At 37.0% G+C, this 24,749-nt stretch overlaps 1 long non-coding RNA gene and 1 pseudogene across 1 annotated transcript in view; one reads left to right on the forward strand and one right to left on the reverse strand.

Moving 5' to 3' along the window:
* Nucleotides 1–3,932: 3,932 nt before the first annotated feature.
* On the forward strand, nt 3,933–4,430 carry LOC119505747 (annotated as a pseudogene).
* Nucleotides 4,431–7,103: 2,673 nt separating this feature from the next.
* The window catches only part of LOC119545584, a 33,360-nt gene continuing 15,714 nt past the window's right edge, over nt 7,104–24,749 (reverse strand). Inside the window, exons 2-3 of the long non-coding RNA XR_005219114.1 lie at nt 8,881–8,980; nt 7,104–7,218 (exon numbers count right to left, since the gene is read on the reverse strand). This is a non-coding gene — a long non-coding RNA (uncharacterized LOC119545584). The remainder of the gene's footprint in view (nt 7,219–8,880; nt 8,981–24,749) is intronic.

Consider the following 24,749-nt stretch of genomic DNA (forward strand, 5'->3'; position numbering starts at 1 on the left):
ACAAGACGGAGAACTTGTCCTTCAGAGTTATCTCATCAAGATAATCAGATGTTGTGCTCACAGACATAGGGGACTGGTTGTTTGATGGGCTGAGACCCCTACCACAGGACTTGCCTTTGGGAAGACTGTTGCAGCAAAGGAGAGGCTAGGCCTGCCTATAATTGTGCCTAAGAGCCTCCTCCCGAATGCCTCTTTGTTGCTCAAATGTGGCCCTCTCTCTCTAGCTGAGCCAACCTGGCAGGTGAAATCACTGCCCTCCTCCCTACATGGGATCTGACACCCAGGGGTGTAAATCTCCCTGGCAAATCAGGATATGACTCCCGGGGAGGAATCTGGACCTGGCATCATGGGATTGAGAACATCTTCTTGACCAAAAGGGGGTTGCGAAATGAAACGAAATAAACTTCAGTGGCTGAGAGATTTCAAATGGAGTCGAGAGGTCACTCTAGTGGACATTCTTATGCACTATACAGATAACACTTTTTAGGTTTTAATATATTGGAATAGCTAGAAGTAAATGCCTGAAACTACCAAACTCCAACCCAGTAGCCTTGACTCTTGAAGATGATTGTATAACAATGTAGCTTACAAGGGGTGACAGTGTGATTGTGAAAACTCTGTGGATCACACTCCCTTTATCCAGTGTATGGAAGGATGAGTAGAAAAATGGGGATAAAACCCAAATGAAATATAGGGTGGGATGGGGGGGTGATTTGGGTGTTCTTTTTTTATTTTTTATTCTGATCCCAAACTGAGTTCACCAACTGAACCCCAGAAGAATCATTTCCCCACACACTGAGGGGACACGGTTGAGGAGAACTGACTTGAGGGGTATAGGTGACTCACAGACGCCACCTGCTGGTTAGTTAGAGAAAGTGTATGCCACCAAACTGTGTTTCTGAAAAATTAGATTGGCTTTTTTTTTTTTTTTTTTTACAACTGGAAAGAACACTATCAACCAAAGCAAATGCCAAGATGCCAAAAACAACAGAAAATCTCAATGCATATGATAAAATCAGACAATATGGAGAACCCAAGTCCAAATACCCATATCAAAATATCAGAAGACACACAGTACTTGGCTACTTGGCTCAATTAATCAAAGAACTACAATTGAGGAATGAAAACGTGGCAAAGGATTTAAAGGACATGAAGAAGACCATGGCCCAGGATATAAGTGACATAAAGAAGACCCTAGAAGAGCATGAACAAGACATTGCAAGAGTAAATTAAAAAATAGAAGATCTTATGGAAATAAAAGAAACTGTTGGCCAAATTAAAAAGATTCTGGATATTCACAATACAAGATTAGAGGAAGTTGAACAAAGACTCAAAGTCCTAGAAGTCCAAAGAATAGAAAATGAAAAAAACAAAAGAAAGAATGGAGAAAAAAATCGAAAAAATTGAAATGGATCTCAGGGATACCATAGATAAAATAAAACGTCCAAACTTAAGACTCATTGGTGTCCCAGAAGGGGAAAAGAAGGGTAAAGGTCTAGAAAGAGTATTCAAAGAAATTGTTGGGGAAAACTTCCCAAACCTTCTACACAATATAAATACACAAAGCATAAATGCCCAGCGAACTCCAAATAGAATAAATCCAAATAAACCCACTCCAAGACATATTCTGATCAGACTGTCAAATACTGAAGAGAAGGAGCAAGTTCTGAAAGCAGCAAGAGAAAAGCAATTCACCACATACAAAGGAAACAACATAAGACGAAGTAGTGACTACTCAGCGGCCACCATGGAGGCGAGAAGGCAGTGGCATGACATATTTAAAATTCTGAGGGAGAAAAATTTCCAACCAAGAATACTTTATCCAGCAAAACTCTCCTTCAAATTTGAGGGAGAGCTTAAATTTTTCACAGACAAACAAATGCTGAGAGATTTTGCCAATAAAAGACCTGCCCTACTCCAGATACTAAAGAGAGCCCTACCGACAGAGAAGCAAAGAAAGGAGAAAGAGATATAGAGAATTTTAACAGACATATATAGAACCTTACACCCCAAGTCACCAGGACACTCATTTTTATCTAGGGATCACGGATCTTTCTCCAGAAGGGACCATAGGCCGGGACATAAAATAAGCCTCAATAAATTTAAGAAGAAAAAAGAAAATTCAATATATTCAAAGCACATACTCCAACCACAATGGAATACAAGTAGAAGTCAATAATTTTTTGAATTGTAACTCCACTATTTACTTTCTACATGATATAAAATACACAAACTCTAAGGACAAATTAGTGGTTTTCAACTACATGTAAAATATGTAATTTTTGACAAGAACTATATAAAGGTGGGGGAATGGAGGAGAATAGGAACATGGTTTATGCGTCCTATAGAAGTTAAGCTGGTATCAAAGAGAAATGGGGGAAGGGGCAATGGGGAGTTAAGAAATGAGTATAGGGTTGCTGTTTGAGGTGAAGGGAAATTTCTAGCAATGGAGGGTGGGAAGGTGATAGCATTACAACATTCTAAATGTGATTAATCCCACTAATGGAATGCTAGGGAGGGGGTGGAATGGGAAGATTTAGGCTGTATATGTTTCCACAGTTGAGAAAAAAAAAAGTCTAAATAGACAACAATTGAATGCCAAGGATGACCCCGGATAGGATCAGACGATGGAGGACAGGAGGCTCAAAGGGACATAGTTGAGACATAAGGAAAAGGAAATATAGAATGTAAGCTTTGTATCATTGTTGAATCTTTTACTTCTTAGCTGCGCTTAATGGGATTGAGTAAAAGAATGTTCTTGTTCATGGGAATTGTATATGAGAATTATAGTGTTTGTTCAAGGATGTGTGCAGCTAGCTCTCATGTGTACAGAAGACAGAGCAATAGATGATGGATGATAGTTAGGCAGGGAAGGAGGGAGGGAGGGAGGGAGGGAAAGAAATAGCGGTGGGACATGTTAAAGTTTGTGGATTGGGGGTATTGGGGGGGTCAGGGAATGCTTATGGGGTTTGTATGGTTTTTGCAACTGTTCCTATAACTTTGAATTTATTCCAAAATAAAATGTTTAAAAAAAAAAAAAAAGTATGCTATGGAGGTGAAAAAAATAAAAATAAATAAATAAATAAAAAGCATCTTCACATGCTGTTAGGGAAAGGCAAATCAAAACCACAAAGAGGTATCACTTCGTACCCACCAGAATGCCTTCTATTAAACAAGAAAATACAAGTGTTGGAGAGGATGTGGAGGAATAGAAACACTTAATCACTGCTGGTGGAAATGTAAAATGGCACAGCCACTGTGGAGGATGGTTTGGCAGTTCCTCAGAAACGCTAAGTATGGAGTTGCCTTACGATCCAGAAATCCTGCTACTCGGTATATACCCAGAAGATCTGAAAGCAGGGACATGAACAGACACTTGAACACCAATGTTCATATCGGCTTTATTCATAATTCCCAAAAGAATGCAAACAATCCAAGTGTCCATAAACATAAGAATAGATAAACAAAATGTAGACTATACCTATGATAGAGTATTATTCAGCAGTAAAAAGGAATGTAGTCGTCAAACATGTGACAACACGGATGAACCTTAAGGACATTATCCTATGTGAAACAAGTCAGATTCAAAAGGACACATATGATCTCATCAGTATAAACTAATTATAATATGTAAACTCAGTCATAAAATGTAGAATATAGGTTACCAGAAGACAGAATGAGGGTAGAGAAGGGGGAGCAATTGCTTAATAAGTGCAGAATTTTTAACTAGGTTGAACTTAAATAAATGTTTGGAAATCAACAGAGGTAATAGTAGCACATAATTGTGAGTATAATTAATAGTGCTGAGTTTTACATGAATGTGTTTGAAAGTTGTTGTTTAGAGTCATTCGTGTTAACAAAAGGAAAGCTAGAAGTTAAAAAAAAAAAAAAGAGATCTGGTCCTTGCGATTCGACCTTGTAGAACTCTTGTGATGAAGTGCCTGTTTGTTACTGCAGGAACCACCCGCTTTGATAACCTCATTGCATGTATATTGGTGCACAATAGTCTCCAAATAATCAAGAGACTTAGTTACAGCCATTCTTATATTATAAATTGGTAGAAGAATGGTGGTATCTGAACCATTCAGTACTGAATCATTTTCTCTGGATATTTACAGGTACAAGAATTCATTGAAAGAAGACCTGCGGAAAGCAGATCTTGTTATTAGTCATGCAGGTGCAGGAAGTTATTGGAGAGTCTGAAAAAAGGAAAGCCACTTGTCATGGTTATAGGTGAAAAGTTGATGAGCAATCACCAGCTAGAATTAGTAAAGCAGTTACACAAAGAGGGGCACCTTTTCTACTGCACCTGTAGTACACTTCCTGGGCCGTTACAGTCAATGAACTTATCAACACTGAAATGTTTTCCTCCTGGCCAGACAGAAAAGTTTTCTGCATTTTTGGATAAAGTTATTGGATTACAAAAATAAATGCTAAACACTCCATACTTTAAAGACACCCCCCAAATCCAACCTATGGAATGTGATTAAATCAAATATATATATGTATTTATTTACAGAATGATGTAAATTAATAAACTTCCTACATCTGTACAAGGCATAGAAAATTTTACAGTGTGGACAGTTGCAGAAGGGTCCAAATCCTTACTGCAATTTAGCAATCCTAGATTTTCCCTAATCTTCTATTTTAGTAAAAGAGAATGGGCATTCACAGGTTTTATCGTGGAATCCCCCCAATGGATTTGGAATCATGAAAAAGTCAACAAATTTGAAAACTTTTTAGGATAAAATTATTGACAAGAACTATAAATGTAGTTAGTTTGATGTTCCTTGGAATACAAAATGAAATTGTAAAAAAAATTTAAAAATTTTTTGAATGAGAGTCAGCATCTTCAGCTTCATAATCTGAGGGGGGTAAAGCAAACAAAGATGACAGAATGTGCTCTGTGAAATAAAATGCTCAATATTGCCTTAAAAAAAAAGAGGAAGAAGAAAGACCTAATAGCATATCTGAAGGAACTAGAAAAAGAACAGCAAACTAATCCCAATTGTTGCGGGTTGTACATGGGTTGGGGTTGGGGAGTTCTGCCTAAAATTCCAGGCTTTTTCTTTTATTTTCTAGGGGTGCTGAGAGGTGCAGATCTGTTCTTCTGTATCTGCTTCTGGCTGATGGGGGTCATAGAGTTGTCCCTACGGTTTGTTGCAGGGTTGTGGTTAGTAAAGGTGTTTTCGTTGGAGGAGTAGCATGTAGCCAGTGGCTTAACTGGTCATGGCTTGTGTTATCCTGCAAATGAATTTAACTAAAAGTTGTAAGAGACAGGGTCCTGGAAGGATTAAAATGAGCATGATGAGATGCATTACAATAGATCTTTTAGTTCAGCTAGGATGTCTCTTTTTAGGATTGGTGTGGGGCAGCGTGGGAGGATAAGGAATGAGTGGGTAAATACGTGGTTGTTAAGTGAACAGGGTAGGAGTGGGGTAATAAAGGCTGTGAAACTATGCTATTAACCCCAACTATTGAGACTGAAGATTTGTTTCTTGGGCCTTCATATTCAGGGAGAGCAGAGTATGTGGCCCCTGTGTTTACGAGAAATGAAACTGGCTTACCTGCTACTGAAAGAGTTACCTTAAGTTCCATGTGAGTGATCATTGCCGGGCCTTGCGTGGTTCTCAGACACCTTCGGTTTTCTGCCTCTAGTTCCAGGAGCTCCGGGAGGCTAAAGCCCGGGGTTTCAGTCAGGTGGGTAACCGATGTCCCTGTGCCTTGAGAGGCCCGGGAGCAGCTGGACTTCCAATGACCCTCCTGCTTGCAGAGCAGACATGGCCCCAGGCAGGGTTGGGGATTTGGGCAGTGTTTAGTGCCTGGGCTGTCCACATTTGGAGCAGGCTCTTCAGAGTGTTTTTCTTTTGGTTTTGGTAGGGCCTCGGGTTTCTTTCAGCGCTGGAGCAAGAACCTGGTAAGCTTAAGTGCAAGATTTGGCTTTGGCTCTCTTCTTAAGTTTTTCCTGCTAGGCTTTTTCTACATTTTTATTGTTAAAGACCTTAAAGGTTTTCAAGTTTTTGGTGGATGTTAGGGGCTAAGTAAGGAGGAGGGGGAGGAGAATTGAGGAGAAGGTCCCCAGAGGGTTTGAAAGACGAGTCAGGAAGAGGAGGAGAGGGAGTGCTGGATTTGGGGATAGTCTGTTTTGGAAGAGGGGAATAGAGAAAAAGGATTTGATAAGTGAAACAAGTTTGATAAAGGTGCACCTGCGCAGGTTGAAGAAAGCTTGAATATATGGGACTCGACTCCACTTGCTGAGACGCCGACAGTAATTGTACTGTGGCTAGGTAGTATTGTAATATTAGAACGAGGGTGGATAGGGTGAGGAGAAACTTCAGTTAAGTGGGTGGCGGGGTAAAGGGAGGCATTTTACCATCTCACTCACTCCCAGGTCCAGGACCCGGCAGAGGCAATGCTCCCTCAGCAAGGAATGTCTGTCATCCCGGACAACAGAAAAAGAGAGTGCTGGAAGGGAAACGGGGCACTTTCTCCTTACCCTGAAGTGATTTGCCAGTGTTGGTGCTGAAGTCAGGCAAGTGGATTCCGACCTGTCTGATGGAGATTTTGTCCCTTTTTTCTTTCCCGGGTTTCAGCACCAAAATGTTTTGTTTTGTTTTGCTTTTTTTGACTGGGAAGAGACGAGACCAAAACTCAATCAGAGAGAGTTTTATTTATGTGTAGGCGGGTTGAAGCCAAAAAATGGAGAAAGCCTCAAACAAAGGCAGGAGTATAATTTTATAGCTTTTGGGAGGGGCGTGGGGAATAAGTGAGGAGCTGACGTCAGGGGATTGGTTTGCTCAAGGTCTGGAGTTTAAGCAGGAAGGTTGTTATGTTTTGGAAAATTTTTGCTCTTGCTTAAACTGTCATATCAGCTAAGGGTGGGCTCCATGCAAATAGTCACGTTCATTGTGGGTGCAGGGAGCTCAAACTGTCTCATCAGCTAAGGGTGGTCTCCATGCAAACAGTCACATTTGTTGTGGGTTGTGTGTATGGTGGGGTGGGGAGTTCTGCCTAACTCATAAATTATATTTATTTGGAATTATATGAATATACTTTTAAAATCTCTTCTAAAATTTTTAAATATTTTAATTTTTATTATTCATCTACTATTTATTGTTTTAAAAGACCTCATTCAACACTGTGACACAAAAATGCACATGTCTGATGCTACTTTCAGTTTATTCCAATACTTGGTTTTAATGGCTGCACAGCTGGAACCTAACCCATAATGACAAATAGATTCAAATGAGAAAAAAAAAAAAAAAAGACACATTAGTGATTGGGCTTTCCACAGAACAATTTTTTAATTCACCAATTATGCCAAGGCTTTTGTCGATATTAGCTGATAAATTCCCACCTTCTCTGATGTCAATTGGTTCTTGCAAATGAATCAAATTCATTGACGTGTTTCTCTAGAAATTTTTAAACCAGTTAGAAAATTCTGTTTTTGAAGTAGGTGTGCCAGTTTAGATGTATTATGCCCCCCAAAACGCCATGTTCTTTAATGTAATCTTGTCGGGGCAGACATCTTAGTGTTGATTGGGTTGGAATCTTTGAATTAGGTTGTTTCCATGGAGATGTGACCCACCCAACTGTGGGTAATACTTTTGATTAGATTATTTCCTTGAAGGTGTGGCCCTGCCCATTCAGCATGAGTCTTGATTATTTACTGCAGTCCTAGAAGAGCTCAGACAGAAGGAACTCACTCTTGCAGCTTAGAGAAACATTTTGGAGGTGGCCTTTGAAAGCAGACTTTTGCTGACACTTTGCTCCAGTGAAGCTAAGAGAGGACAAAACACCCCAAGAGAAACATTTTGAAGAATAAACAGGAGCTGAGAGAGGAGCTGGAACACAATCAGGGATCAGCAGACACCAGCTACATGCCTTCCCAGCTAGCAGAGGTTTTCCAGACGCCATTGGTGTTCTTCAGTGAAGGTATACTCCTGTTGATACCTTTATTTGGACATTTTCATGGCCTTAAGACTGTAAATTTGTAACCAAATAAACCCCATTAATAAAAGCCAATCAATTTCTGGTATTTTGCATAATGGAAGCATTAGCAAACCAGAACAGCAGGAAACTATCAAAGTTTTTATGAGTGAGATCCATTATCTTCAACAGCAAAATCACATAATACTGGGAACATCACCAAATGTGATTTTCAAGATGTTCTCTCCACAGTAAGAATTCTTTCAAAAAGCAGATACTTTCTCACTTATTGATAAAATGTCACCTTGACTTTGAAGAAACAGAAAAAACATACTTTTCTAATAGCCATTAGTACCACAGAAAATGTCAGTGAATTTGGAATACTTTTCTCTTTGAAAAAATAAACACAAGGAACTCATCTTTAACAGGGACCATTCTTCTTTGAACTTTGCCACACATGTAAATGAAAACTTTCTGTGATGAAAAAAATTTTCATGGTCATTCCTTTTCTTTTAGCAAAGTATTAGGATGATTCTACTAATTAAAGCACCCATAAAAACCATAATAGTTCTGTACTTCAAAACAGAATTTTCTAACTGGTTTAAATATTTTTAGTAAAGCATGTCAATGGGTTTGATAAGTTTGCAAGAAGTGATTGACATCAGTGAAGGTGGGAATATTTTTATGAAATTAACCATGACAATGACCTCCTGTAGCACTTCATATCTATGTGGCTTCAATTTTTCCTGAATAACAGAATGAATGAATTTCACATGTGGAGCTAACTCTCTAGTCTCGTCCCAGAATTATATTTTATTCCAACCATAGTAACTAACGGTGTGGTTACATTTACACGTAAAACACTGTCTTTTTAAAGAAGGCATTCCCCTTGTGACTGTGGCTGACAGCTGCATTGCCTTTGTGCTATGTGCAAGCACTGATGCCTCATACCTCGGACGTCCAGTTTTGCTGGGTCATTTTGCAGCAGCAGACAAGGTGTGAGTGAATATTTATCCATCATCAGGAATCCACGGGCCATGTACCACCCTTCCTGTTCAACAAAAGAAAGCAGAAAGCAGCTGCTTTATTAAAAGAGGGACAGTCAAAAACATCACAGGAAAGTGCAGAGTGAAAAGCAGGTGAGAAAAAAAATTATCAGTGGTGGAGTTATGTAAACCCTTTCTCCTACTCAAGGCTACTCTGTAGCAAAATGTCCTGTAATCACTCTGAAGAGCTCTGAAAATGGGTTAGTTCAGCAACCAAACTTAGGATCTAATAATGCAAATGGAAAAAATTCATCCTTTTTTAAAAAATTTATTTTCTATGTCTTTTGTTCTCAAGGAATATCACAGTAATTAGTGGATTCCCAAAGTTGGGTTGTTAGTTTTAAATGCTCAAATGGCTCAGACTGTATATGCTCTGAAAATTATTTGATACGTTGAAGGAAATTAAGAAAATGTACCAGGGTATTAGAAGGGATATCTAAAGGAATCATTTTCATCTCAAATCAGAGACTGTTGATCTGACATAACTGCAAGTTTTGACTCTTATTTTCAACTTATATGAAATATTTTAGATGCTTCTTACTGTTTTAAAAAATTGAAATTTAATATCAAACAGCTGAACATAAGTGACATTTACCAAGTTAAAAATGAGCACAATTAGATGAGTAATAACATAAAGGTAAAAATATATAAATAATAGGGTAATAAGGGGTATGGGATGTCTTGGGTGTTCCTTTTAATTTTTTTTTTTCTTTATTTTGGAGTAATGTAAATGTTCTAAAATTGATTGTGGCAATGAATGCACAACTATATGATGATACTGTGAGCCGCTGACTGTATACTTTGGATGGATTGTATGGTGTGTGAATATATCTCAATAAGATTGCATTTAAAAAAAAAAAAAGAAATAATTAGCTTGAAAAATCCTGTGACTATTAAAAAAAATTGAAGCAGTGGTAAAGAAAAAAATCTCTCACAAGGAAAACATTAGGCCCAGATGGTTATAAAGATGAGGGTTACCAAAATTTCAAGGATCAGATCATCCCAATTTAAAAAAACTTTTCCAGTAAAAGAGGAAATACTTTGCAGTTCATTCTACAAGTCATGGATAACTCTGATACTTAAACCAGACAGAAACACTACGAAGAGAAAAATTATAGATCTATTTCAGTTATGAGTATATAAATTTAAAAAAAAAAACTATATTAACAAATCAAATCCAACCATGTATAAAAGAGAGCAAACACTAAACCAACTTTGGTTTATCCATGTTTGCAGAGATAGGCTTAGTATTAAAAAACCCATAAATATAATAGTGTATAGCTGGATATTTTGGGATGGCAGGATTATAGGAATTATGATTTTCTGTAATTTCCAATTTTTCCAAAATTACTACGTAATCAGATACCACATATGTGTATGTGTGCATGGGTGTGTGTGTATAAATATACAATTGGAGTAGTATAGCAGTAGACAGCAGAATAGTGATTTTATTCTAATTATTTTAATGTGATTGTGGTTTTTGGAATAAAAAAAGCAAAATGTAATAATTTCAGTTTCCATTTCTTCATAAAGAACTTAATGGTCCTGTTCAAAGGGTGTCATATTCCAGACCATCTTTGGGTATACATAGAGGTATAAAATAATTGTTAAATCCTCTAATTGCTATGTTATATTGGTTAAGTAGGATTTAGATTTAAGATTTTCCAGTGTGGTATCAACATTTCGATCATAAAATACTAATCAGCAGTTGTAAGCTTGCTGTTGGTGTAACTTTGTATCGGATGGAATTAATAAACTTAATAATTCTTCAAAAAAGTGAGCACGATTGCAATCTTCATAGAAATACCTTTTAATCTTAAGTTAACAAAGCTTCTCTGGTCTCAGGTTTGAACCAGAACATAGAGCGACCATCCTGGTGATTTGGCCATGCCATGCCATCACTGAGCAAGTAGTCTTTGGCAAAGGTTATCAATACTGTATATTTCGTAAGCATATTTCTGTTTCTCAGACTAGGAGGCCTAAAACTCTTTATTTCTCAAGCCTGTTTGGAGGTGAGAGTATTTAATTCAGCAGACTTGGTCTTAGTTGTGTGGGCTTCAAAGATGAGAGATCCCTACCCTCAAGAGCCTCCTTGGGGAAGAAGAGCTATGATCGTTACAAAAAACAGAGTGATGCTGGCAAGCTCAACATTATGGGAGTCACTATCTATTAAAAGGCTCAGTCCCACAATTCTAAAATATCAAACTAAAAGCTAACTCTACTATTCTCCTTCAATCAAAACTAAAATTTCTATAGGTTGAAAGTACAGAAGTAAAATTGTAAGGAGATAGAAATGGCAAGTAAACGGGGTGAGTATACTTAACTGTAAACTGAGCTTTTGATCCTTTAATAAATATTATCTAATTCTGTGGTTGTCATTTTGAGGCACAAAGGTGGGGGCGGGATGCTTTCTAAGAGGGGCTAGCTCTTTAATGACAGGCCCTCAAGGTCAGCACCAAGTTGAACCATCAGGACATGCTGTCCCATCCTGAATCAGTCAGGTCCAGATACTGGACCCGAGATGAGCAGCCTCTCAGTGACCAGCTCAAACGGACTGGACCATACTAACTCCTAAACCTAGAAAGCGAATTTTTCATTCTTCATTCAAACTACACCTCATACCAAAATAAAATTAGGGTTACTTAGAAAGATGCAAACAGATTGCAAGGAAAAATATATATCCAAAACAAGAAGAAAGATGAGGCAAAGGAGAAATAAAAAATAAGAAAGCAAGATAGAGCTGGGAGTAAAGGGATGTATGGCAGGAGTTCCTATGCTTTTGCTTGAGCATAGCTGGAAAAAAGAGGCAAACAGTGAGTTACATGGTGTGCTCTGTCCATAAGGTTAAAACAGGCCAGTTGTGTAAGGAAAGTACAACTCTTCCATGTACTGAGACCAAAGAGAAGTATCTTAGAGAAGTAGGTACTCACAGAGAGGACAGTGTAACTACATTCTTAGTATTTCTACAGGAATCCAGTCTCACTGAACTGTTTTAACAATCCAGAGCAGCCACCATCCCTTTATCAAAATACAAGAGAAGCCCAATCAGAAGACTACTCAGAGCAAAGGAAATACAATAGGTTAGGGAGAAACATTCCTCTAAACTAGAAAACCTGATGTCTCCATCCTCAAGCAAAGTTCATAACCCCAGGGGCTCAGTTACTGAGTTCCCCGCGTACAGTGTTTCCTCCCTGGCCAGAGTGACAAAGCTGCTTCTCTGCACCTGCTTTCCTATGCTCACACTCCCTTCACTGATACGTGAGGCATCACTGAGGACATGAAGTATCTTCAGGTACTTCAACTAACTCCTCATGTAAGCCTTAGACACACACTGTCTGGACCCATCTTTATTCCTGAATTTCATCAGACCAATCCTGCAAACTTATTAAGGCAAATGTTCTAGCTATGAACTACATAGATCATTCCCCAGAGGCAGCAGCAGTGCTTCCAAGCCATCAGGGATTTTGGCATAGGATCAGACTAAGAAGAGTGGTCCCAGATATCAGTGCTCTTTAAGAGATCCTATTGCCAAGAGTATGACATATTCTAAGTTTCTGCACACAAATGAGCATGCCCCTTGACACAGTATTTCCACTGGTGGGAATGTGTTCTAAAAAATAAGAGCAAAGCACGGAGAAACCATAAGACCAAATATGTCCATTGTCATGCTCTTTATAAAAGTAAAGAATTAGAAATAACCTAAATGCCCAGGAAATAAGAAATTGATATAGAAATTATTGTAAGTCAACTCAATGATATATTTATTCACCATTAAAATGATGTTTGAGAAAATTCAGTTGCAGCCTTTACAAAAGCTTATGATATGATACTGTCTTTTCAAAAATGAGTATAGAAACATGTATACATTAGAATTGCAACTTTGGAGAAAAGTTCCTATACATAGGATAAAAAGTTGAAAGGAAAATCAACCAAATGCTGACAATTGTTGCCCTAGAATGATGGGATCATGGGTGTTTTTTTTCTTTTACCTATTTTCCAAATTTTCTCTTATTGGGGTTATTTTAGTCCTATCACAAAATACATGTGTACAAATAAAAATATCCACACTAACTTAAAACTTATGAAAGTTATTAAATAGTTCTTTAACATGTTATATAGACATATAGATTGATAAATAGATCACAAGATCTATCATAGAGACATTAGAAGCCTGTGTTCATGAGGACATAGGAGACTCGCCTGGGAATCACTTGAAATAGGGAAGAGGGGAAGAGAGGCTCATAGCAGGGCTGGAAGTCCTACAACAGTAGATGGGGGCAAAACAGATACAGACAGCCTGTTCCATTTTTTGCAGCCTTTTTACCTGAATACTGATGAAGCCAAGGTGAAACTACTGACTATGCTATTTAACATCACTGCTTAGTCTAGACAATAATAGACAGCAGTCATTTCCAAATCTCTCCAAAGTCTCAACATAATCTCTACCAAGCTCTTAACAGCATCCAGTGGCCCAGGAATCCATCCCATCCTATCCCATCCCCAACCCTGCCCTGCCTCCCACCAAGGACTTGGTCCTAAGTAAGTAAGACAGCCTAGAGATCTTCAGAAGTTAAATAAAGGATAACAAATCTAAGATCCTGTCTGATTCTGCCTGATTTATTCCTGGTCTTTAAATGCCACACCTGCCACTAAAAGGGAAAATACTAAAAGCGAGTTCTGCCCATCTGTTGTACTTCTGCCTGCACCAATAAATGCATCTACTTGTTTTGTTTTGTGTGTGTGTGTGTTTGTGTGTGTGTGTGTGTGTGTGTGTGTGTGTGTGTGTGTGTATATATATATATATCTATATACACACACACTTTTTTTTTTTTTAGAGAAGTTGTGGGTTTACAGAACAATCATGCTTAAAATACAGGACTCCCATTCACCACCCCACCACGAACACCTTACATTGGTGTGGAACATTTGTTACAATTGATGGTAGCACTTTTTTGTAACTATACTATTTTTTAACAGTAGTTACCTTTGTTGTAATTGATAAAAGTTATTAAAATAGTACCATTAACTATTGTCTATAGTTTACATTATATGTACTTTCTCATATACCACCCTATTACTAATACCTTGTGTTAGTGCCATACATTTGCTATAATTCATGAAAGAACATTCTTGCATTTGTACTATAACTATACTCCATCATCTGCAATAGGTTTCACTGTATTATATGGTCCTATGGTTTATTTTTTAATCTTTATACTAATAACATATAGGACCTGAAGTTTCCCTTTTAAACCCTTTCACCTACATAATTCAGTGTTATTAATTACACTCCCAATAATGTTCTACCATCCATTTCCAAACCTTTACAGTCAACTTAAATAGATATCCTGTACAAATTAAACATCAACTCCCCATTCTCTAACCCCAATCTATCCCCTTGTAACCTATATTCTAGATTCAAACTCTATGAATTTGCTTATTATAATTAGTCCCTATCAGTAAAATCATACAATATTTGTCCTTTTGAGTCTGGCTTATTCCACTCAGCATAATATCCTCAAGGTTCATCCATGTTATCACATGCATCAGGACTTCATTCCTTTTTATGGCTGAACAATATTCCACTCTATGTATATACCACATTTCATTTATCCATACATCAGTTGATGGACACTTGGGTTGCTTCCATCTTTGGGAAATTGTGAATAATGCTGCTATGAACGTCAGTGAACAAATATCTGTTTGAGTCCCTCCTTTCAATTTTTGGGTATATACCTAGTAGTGGGATTACTGGGTCATATGGTAGTTGGATTATTAGCTTTCTGAGGAACCACCAAATTATATTCCACAGTGGCTGCACCATTTCACATTGCCACCAGCAATGAATGAGTGTTCCTGTTTCTCCAAATCCTATCCAACACTTGTTATTTTCCATTTTCTTAACAGAAGACATTCAAATGGGCATGAAATGGGTTCTCATCATGGTTTTGATGTGCATTTCCCTAATGACTAATGATGTTGAGCATCTTTTCATGTGCTTTCTGGTCATTTGTATATCTTCATTGGATAGATTTCTGTTTGTCCATTTGTTAATTGGATTGTTTGTCATTTTGTTGTTAAGTTGAAGAATTTCTTAATACATTCTGGAGATAAATCCTTTATCAGTTATGTGGTTTCCAAATATTTTCTCCCATTGTGTAGGTTGTCATTTTATTTTCATTATAAAGTCCTTTGAGGAACAAAAGTTTTTAATTTTTATGAGGTCTCATTTAACTATTTTTTCTCTTGTTGCTTGTGCTTTGGTTTTAAAGTCTAAGAAACCACTGCCGAAGATCCTGAAAATTCTTGCCTACATTTTCCTCTAGGAGTTTGGTAATTCCAGCTCTTTTATTAAGGTCTTTGGTCCATCTTGAGTTGATTTTTGTATATGGTATGAAGTAAGGGTCCTCATTCTTTTTTCTTTTTTTTTTTCTCTTTTTTAAATGGAGATCCAGTTTTCCCAGCACAATTTGTTGAAGAGACTACTCTTTTCTAACTGAGTCATCTTTGCCTCATTCTCAAAAACCAATTGGCCATAATTGTGAGGGTTGATTTCTGAGCTCTGAATTCTATTCCATTGGTCTATATGTCTTTCTGTGTGCCAGTACCATGCTCTTTTGATTACTGTGGCTTTGTAATATGTTTAAAAATTGGGAACTGTGATCCCTCCAATTTCTCCTTTTTCAAGAAGGCTTCAGCTATTTGGAGCCCCTAACCCTTCAATAGAAATTTGATTATATTTTCCATTTCTACAAAGAAGGTAATTGGAATCTTGATTGGGATTGAATTGAACATTCTGCCAATCTCTGTCTTTTGACTGGAAAGTTTAATCCATTTATATTTAATATCACTACTGATAATACAGGACTTTTTTCAGTCATTTTGCTATTTAGCCTTTGTAGGCCTTATATCTTCCTTGTCCCTCACTTCCATTAATGCCTACATTTATATTTACTTGATTTTTTGTGTTGTACCATATTGAGTTCATTCTCATTTCTATCTGTATATATTTTTCATCTAGTTTCCTTGTGGTTACCACAGGGTTAAAATTTAACATCCTAAATATATAACAATCATATTTGGTATGATACCAACTTAACTTCAATAGCATGCTCATATACTTTTCCTGTACCCCTCTATCCCCCCACCATTTTTTGTATTTGTTACCACTTTTATCTTTGTACATTGTATGTCTAAAAATATAGATTTATCATTACTTTTTTATGCATTTGCATTTTAACACCTGTAGGAAGTATGAAGGGGAGTTACATAGCAAACAATTACAATATAACAATACTGGCATTTATAATTACCCAAATGGTTACCTTTACTTCAGGTCTTTATTTCTTTATGCCACTTTGAACCAATGACTAGTGTCCTTCCCTTTCAGTCTTAAGAATTCCCTTTAGCATTGTTTATAATCCAGGTCTAGTTGTGATAAACTCCCTAGGTTTTGTTTATCTAAAAATGTCTTAATCTGTCCCTCATTTTTGAAAGAGAGTTTTGCAAGATATAAAATCTTGGCTGGCAGTTTTTTCCTTCAGCACTTTATATATTTCAACCCACTAACTTCTTGCCTCCATAGTTTCTGATGAGAAATTGGCACTCAATCTAATTGGAACTCCCTTGTACATAACACACTGCTTTTCTCTTGCAGCTTTCAGAACTTTCTCCTTATTTTTGCATTTGATAAGTGCAATCAGTATATGATGGGGTGTATTTTTCTTCATGTTAAATGCATCTATTTTAATATGGTCTTGAGACTGGGCACTATTCATAAAAAAATTAAATAGACTTGAACCCTCTTTCTGGAAGATTTTCATCAAAAACATGAACTAACATGGATGAAGAAAGCACCACGGGACCCCTGGATTGTGCTGCTTGGGGGTGGAATTAACTCTAGCATTACGTGAGACTTTCATGAGCAGCTGCCATCATTTTACCCTTAGGAGATCTGAATCATGTAATGCACCACATCACAAAGGAGTTCCTAGAACCCTTGCTTTTCTGTTCCCAAATCCAACCTCATGAGCTCTTGGATCCCTCCTGTTAGGCCTTGACCTGATCTTGTAACTAACCTTTGATTCTCCCAGAGGGGACCTTAGCAGCTATTTTAGAAAGCATGAGCTACTCACTCCGTGAATGCATAGTGCCCTTCTCTGCTAGGGACTGTAGGAAACAGAAATAAGACTTTCACATGGATTTTTCTTTACTTTCAAATAGCCCCAGGCTACACAGAAATAACAGCAGAAGGGAGGAGGCTACCCACACTGTGTAGTGACTATGATTAGGTGTCTACTAAATTCGCAGGTGAGCAAAGGTATCGCGGATGATACAAAATGAAAAGAAAAGTAGCCCTTACTTCCAACTAGTCATAAGCATGTCTCCAGAAGATAATCCCATTAATTTGCATGCTTTTCCCTCCAGAGAACAGGTCACAAGAATGCTCATATGTTTGAATGTGGCTGAAAGGGAAATTTTAGGTTGTATATACGTTACTAGAATAAAAATGTAAAAGAAAAAACATACAACTGTATAACACAACATTGAACCATATTGTAAGTGATGGACTATAGTTAATAGTACAATTACAAAAATGTTCTTTTATGAACTGAAACAAATGTACCATACTATTGCAAGGTGCTAATAATGGGGTGGTATATGGGAATTCTGTATTTGATGCATGATTTTTCTGTAAACTTGCAACTTCTCTAATAAAAAAATTATTTTTAAAAAATTCTATGTGATGTCAGAGTGTGAAAGTCCATTCAATAAATGTAAAAAAAAATTCATATTAAATACTTTTTCCCATGTCTCATTGCTTTATCTTTTTAAATATGAATCCTTTGTTTTGACTGAAAGTTTTCTACTAATAGATGGCTACCAAATTTAAGGCAAATATTTAAAATACTGATTTAAACAAACAACATTTTATCTAAAACTACCCATCATTAAAAGCATCATCAAAAGGATGGCTATATTTTTCAATCTATTAGAAGGATCCACAGTGGGAATCTTTTCAAAACAAGTTTTCTTCTCCTCCTCCCAATCCAGTATCACTTTCCCCTCCTCCTCCTCAAAAATCAATTTTCAGAAATAAATCTATGTGTAAATCAAGGTAAACCTATGGCTTGTTATTTCAATCAATAATGCAACAAGCATTTTTTAAATGCTTCCTGTGCTCTTAGTGCTTGGAGACAAACAAGAACAAAGAATCTTGCTGAATCCATTTAAAATATATTTTATTTCATTGAAAATGTGTCAAAGGTTCTGGACAAAAAAGAGAGATAGAGCCTGTTTAGGAAACTTTTTCCTTTGCGTGTCTTTGAAGCTCATGTTAAAATACTACATGTGCTGGTTTGTATATATTATGTCCCCCAGAAAAAGCCAGATTCTTTGATGCAATCTTGTGGGGGCAGACGTATTAATGTTGATTAAAGTGGAACCTTTGGATTAGGTTGTTTCCATGGAGATGTGATCCACCCAACTGTAGGTGATAACTCTGATTAGATAATTTCCAGGGAGGCATGGCCCCACCCATTCAGCCTGGGCTTTGATTACTTCACTGGAGCCCATAAAAGCTCAGACAGAGGAGCTCACTGCTAGCTGCAGCTGAGAGACACATTTTGAAGATGGCTGTTGGAAGCGGACACTGACATTTTGGAGAACGCCATTGTGAAATGCAACCTGGGAGCAAGCAGACGCCAGGCATGTGCCTTCCCAGCTAAAGAGGTTTTGGGATGCCATCCTTTAGTGAAGGTACCCTGCCTTACCTTGGACACTTTATGGTCTCAAGACTATAACTTTGTAACCAAATAAACCCCCTTTATAAAAGCCAATCCATTTCTGGTGTTTTGCAAAATGGCAGCATTAGCAAACCAGAACAGATTTTTGTACCAGAGAAGTGGAGTGCTGCTGAGTTTGCAAATACCAAACATGTTGGAATGGCTTTTTAAACGGATAAGGGGAAGATTCTGGAAGAATTGTGAGGAGCTTGATAGAAAAGGCCTAGACTGCTTTGAAGAGACTGTTGACAAAAATATGGACTCTAAAGATAGCTCTGATAAGGCCTTGAACAGAAATGTTGACTGTCATTGCAAACTGGAAGGAAGGTGATCCTTGTTTTGAAGTGGGAGAGAATTTGGCAAAATTGTGTCCTGGAGTTGGATGGAAGAAAGAATTTGAAAGCAACAAGCTGGGATACTTAGCTGAAGAGATTTCTACACTAAATATCAAAAGTGTGGCCTGGCTTCTCCTTGCAGCTTATAGTAAAATGGGAGAGGAGAGAGATAAACTTAGAACTGAACTCTTGGGTTCAAAGAAACCAGCACACTACAAAAGAGTTTCCAAAACTTAGATTCTTAAAGGGGAAAAAAACAAAACAGGTTGGCCTGAAGTTTGAAGGAGGTTCTAACAGCGACAATGAGGCATTCTTCAGGGAAAATAGTGCTTTCAGTGTTTATGAGTTATTTATTAGAAAAGCAGGGTCTAGCAGGCTGACTGTGATGTCAAGGCAAAACTTGCATCCTGACTGGAAGGCAAGAGCTATTATAAAGCCAGGTGTGGGCTGCCATGTGTTTCTGGAGGGAAGTTCTAAATCACAAGAACATAGAGAAAAAGAGAGGAGGGAGAGAGTCAGACAGGGAAGGCTTTGCTATTTTGTCCATAAAAAGAAATGAGAGCTATCAGAGGAAGAGCTGCTCAAGGCCTCATCGGTGGAGGTAGGGAGTAAGGAGGAGACCTCATTTTGTGAAGACAAGCAGAGGGATCAGAGTAGCTGCCATAATTTTTAAACACAAAGGTCAAAATGATACAGCCTCAAGACTCTGACTCAAACTATTCAGAGTTAGCCTGCAACCTAAGATTACTGACTAGATGAGTATAGTCGGAGGGTGTATTTGGATATTTGTATTCTGTTTAAAGAAAAGTGGTTCTCTGAAATAGATAATAGGCAGTCCTCACTTTACATAGTTCTGATATGAATTTCAGTTATGATAATTTAGTAAAATACCACCTGTCCCCCCACCAACACAGTTCAAATTTCAGTTACCACAGTATATGAACTGTGAGTAATCACATCAAGTGCAAATTTTGCTGCTAACTCTTCAGTCCACAAGTTGCTGCATAAGTAACAGATGCACAACCTGATCAGTGACCAACCACATAACTTCTTTCAAAGATAGTCACTGGTCACTGCCCATCTGTAATTAACAGACAGTAAAGCATACAGTTGTGTTGCCTCTTTGTCTCCCAGTAATAAACCTATGTAACATTTTCCAAAAATGGAAAACCAAAAAAGGGCATTAGCCACCAAAGATTAAAGTGCAGCAAAGAAGTGAAAAGTGGTAACACTGAAAGTGAAATTGGATATTAGAAGATTTGAAAAATGGCAGAAGCAAAGTGACAATAGGATAAGACCTGGTCCCTAATGAAGCTTTGGTTCAAATATATAGACAGTGTTCGATGAATATTTTAAAATACAAGGTAAATTCACTTTAACAGCTTTTCGTTTCAATTGCAGTAGGAACAGAAAGCCACTTATGGTTGAAATGGAACATTTATTTCTACTTTGGATAGAAGGCTACAATAAAAAATAATCCCATTCAGTCTGGCTAGCACTCAGGCCAAAGGACTAAAGTTAGTTGCCACATTTAAGAACACAGTAATTGCAGGGAGACAGAAACATCCTTTTACTGCCAGTAAAGGCTGGTGTCCATCCTTTCCGAAGTCAGAATGAATTGATTAATGTTAAGCTATCTGATGAAGTGGCTAACACAAATAATAATGGTGGTGTGAAATTCAAATGCAGATTCCAAGGAATTGTTAAGATAGGTGGTTATGATGATCTCAAATACAAAAGCGGTAGTAACAAAATGTTCTAGAGGAAGTGATGCTGGCAAAAACTTCACGTTAAAGGAACTGTCAAAGATATTTCACATTAAAGTCATAAAGGATGAAATGTTGGAAGCTGAAACATTAAGAAACTTAGAATGCTTAAGACAATTTAGCAAAGCATAGAAAAGATTCTCACTCTGAACTGTAAGTTATACAACAAGGAGGCAAGCACTGTTCAAACTATTCTTGATAAGTTTTTTACAAAGAAGTAAAGCAATAATCCTCAATGTTTCTAATCTTTTAATTACATTATTAATACAATAAACATTAGCTTTATTTAGTATTTTATTCATTTTCCTTTACATTTTAGGAGAGTTTTTAATGTTTTGACAAAAATTGTAAAGCTTATGGAACAATCCAAATTTTTCACATTGATTATTAATATTGCTTTGCATGGTTTCTGCTTACACAGTCATTTTTATGATCCACATTACCAGCAAAGCAAGGGCTGGCTATAGCTTCAACTCCATACAGAACAATATTATTCTAAAATATGTCATAAAGTTTCCAAAATCAAATTCATTTTAATTCACTTAAATATTTTTAATGGATGTCTTAATAGAAGAACAAATGCCGCCTGTTCCAGTTTGTTAATGCTGCCATTATGCAATATATCTCAAATGGATTGATTTTTATAAAGGGGATTTATTAAGTTACAAATTTACAGTTCTAAGGCCATAAAAGTGTCCAAACTAAGGCATCAACAAGAGGATGCCTTCACTGAAGAAAGGCCCATGGCATCTGGAACACCTCTGTCAGCTGGGAAGGCACGTAGCTGACATCTGCACTTCTCCAGGGCAAACTCTGGGTTTCATCTCTTAGCTCAGCATCTCCAAACATCTTTCTGTCCGCAACTCCAAGCATCTCTAAGTGTCAGCAAGCATCTGGGTCTGTGTTAGCTCTTTTTAAAGGACTCCAGTAAACTAATCAAGACCTACCCTGAATGGGCGGGGTCAAATCTCCATGGAATCATTCAATCAAGAGGTCACACCCTAATCAAAAAGATTAATAACTACTCTCCCACAAGATTGCATTAAAGAATATGGCTTTCCAGGGGGACATAACATATCCAAACCCACACACCACCATTTTATCTACATCAAAATAACCAGCAAAGTGGAGTCAGAGGAGCTTCCAGTTCCCTAAGAACAAATTTCCCTGGTTCTCAAACTCATCTACTAGGGAAAACTGACAGAGCTATACTGAAAGAGCAATTACTTTCTCCCCAAATGAAGAGCAAGAATTGGTGAGAACTTCACACCTAGTAGGATGGCTATTTTTTTAAAAAAGGAAAATAACAAGTGTTGGTAGGATATAGAAAATTGGAACTCTCATACATTGCTGGTGAGAATGTAAAATGGTGTAGCCGCTGTAGAAAAGTTTGGCAGTTCTTCAAAAATTTAAACACATAACCCAGCAATTCCACTCCTGGGAATATACCCAAGAGAATTAAAAGCAAGGACTCAAACAGATACATATATACACTAATGTTCATAGCGGCATTATTCGTAACAACCAAGATGTGGAAACAACCAAGATGTGGAAACAACCCATGTGTCCATCAACAAATGAATGGATGAACAAAATACGGTATATACAAACTATAAAGTATTATTCAACCACAAAAATAAATGAAGTTTTGATACACACTACTTCATGCAGGAACCTTGAAAACATGTTAATTGAAATAAGCCAGACACAAAAGGACAAATATTCCATGATTCCACTTATATAAAATGTTTAGTATAGGCAAATTCAGAGAGACAGAAAGCATATTAGAGGTCACCATGGGCTGAGGGGAGGGAGAATGGGAAGTTATTGCTTAATGGGTATAGAGTTTCTGTTTAGGGTGATGAAAAAAATGTTGGTAAAGCATAGGACAGTAGTGTTGCACAAAACTGTGAATGTAATTAATGTCACTGAATTGTATACTTAAAAATGGTTAAAATGGCAAATTTTATGTTAAAAATATCTTACCACAATAAAAAAAAAATCAAGATTAAAAAAAGAATTAGTGGGAACAATGCTGCTATCACATTCCTAGAGTCACAAGAAAATCTCTTAACTAAAGCAGGTCAAGACCACAAGGGCAAGGTATGGAAGACTGATCCATGGCTCCTCAAGGAAGCTAACTTTCGCATCAAGATGGCAGACTGAACCCAATTCCCATCCGAAATTCCACTAAAATGAGAGTAAAAAGATTTTTTTTTTTTAATTTCAGGCATAAATCTACGAGGATGGGGAAATTGGAAAGGAAATAACAAAACGTTAGACGTTTAAAAGGAGATGGCCTCAACAAAATATTAACAAACCAAATCCAGCAACATACAAAAGGGATCATATACCATGACCAAGAGAGATTTATCAAAGGAATGTAATATGAGTGTAACATCTGGAAAGCAATTAACTCAATACACCACAGCAATAGGAAAAAAATCAAAATGATTTACTGATCATCTCAATAAATACAGAAAAAGCATCTGACAACATTGAATACTCTTTCATGGATAAAACACTCATCAGACTAGGAATAGAAGGGAACTTCCTTAACCTGATAAAGGGCATCTATGAAAAACCCACAGCTAACATCGTACTTAGTGGTAAAAGACTGGATGCCTAAGATCAGGAACAAGACAAAGATTTGTGCTCTCACCACTTCTATTGAACATTGTACTGGAGGTTTTTGCCAGAGAAATTAGGCAAGAAAATGAAATAAATTGCATCTAGAAAGCAAAGAAGTAAATCTATCTCTAAACACAGAGGACATGATCTTATATAGTCAGTCCTTGTTATTTGCAAATTGTGTGAATTCATCTATTCACTAAAATTTACTTGTTACCCCAAACTGATACTCATAACACCTTCACAGTCACTCATGGGTATGTGCAGAGTAGTAAAAAAAAATTGAGACACCCAAAGTGCACATTCCCAGCTGAGGTCGAACAAGATGACACACTGCCTTCTTGTTTCAGTGTTCGTAATGTAAACAAGCGTCCTTTTTGCAGTATATTTAGTGCCACATTTTTTGCATTTTGGGGCTTTTTGTTGGTGATTTTGCTATTTAAAATGGCCCCCAAGCATAGTACTAAAATGCTAGTTAGTGTTCCTACGTGCAAGAGGGCTGTGATGTGCCTTACAGAGAAAATGCGTGTTAGATACTCTTTGTTCAGGCATGGGTCATAGTTGGCCATGAGTTCAATGTTAATACATCAACAATATATATTAAATAAGGTATCTTTACACTGAAACACACATAAAACAAAGTTATGCATTGATCAGTTAATTAAAATGTTGTGACCAGAGCAATGGTTCAGTATTTGTTAATTCAGTGTTCACAGTGACTTTATAGAACACAACTACTGCAAATAAGACTTAACTATTTTTAAAAAATCCTAAGGAATCCATTAAAACACTACTACAACTAATAAATGAGTTCAGCAAGTTTACAGGATTCAAGGTCAATATACAAAAATTGATTGCATTTCTATACACTAGCAATGAACAATCTGAAAATGAAATTGAGAAAATAATTTCATTTATAATAGCACCAAAAAGAATTAAATATTTAGGAATAAATTTAACAATGTGGAAAACTTATACTCTGAAAACTACAAAACATTGAAAGAAATTAAAGAAAACCTAAATAAGTGGAAAGATGTCCATGTTCATGGATCAGTAGACTTAATATTGCTAAGAATGCAATAAAAAACCCTTGGCAAAAGGAGGAAATAAGGAGTGACTGCTAATGGGCATGGCAATTCTGGAATTAGATACAGGGAATGGTTGCACAACTTTGTGATATACTAAAGACTACTTAGTTGTATACATTAAAAGAGTGAATATTATGGAATATAAATTATATACATATATTTTTTAAAT

The sequence above is a fragment of the Choloepus didactylus genome, chromosome 10 (assembly GCF_015220235.1).
Source record: "Choloepus didactylus isolate mChoDid1 chromosome 10, mChoDid1.pri, whole genome shotgun sequence".
Taxonomy (NCBI): Eukaryota; Metazoa; Chordata; class Mammalia; order Pilosa; family Megalonychidae; genus Choloepus; species Choloepus didactylus.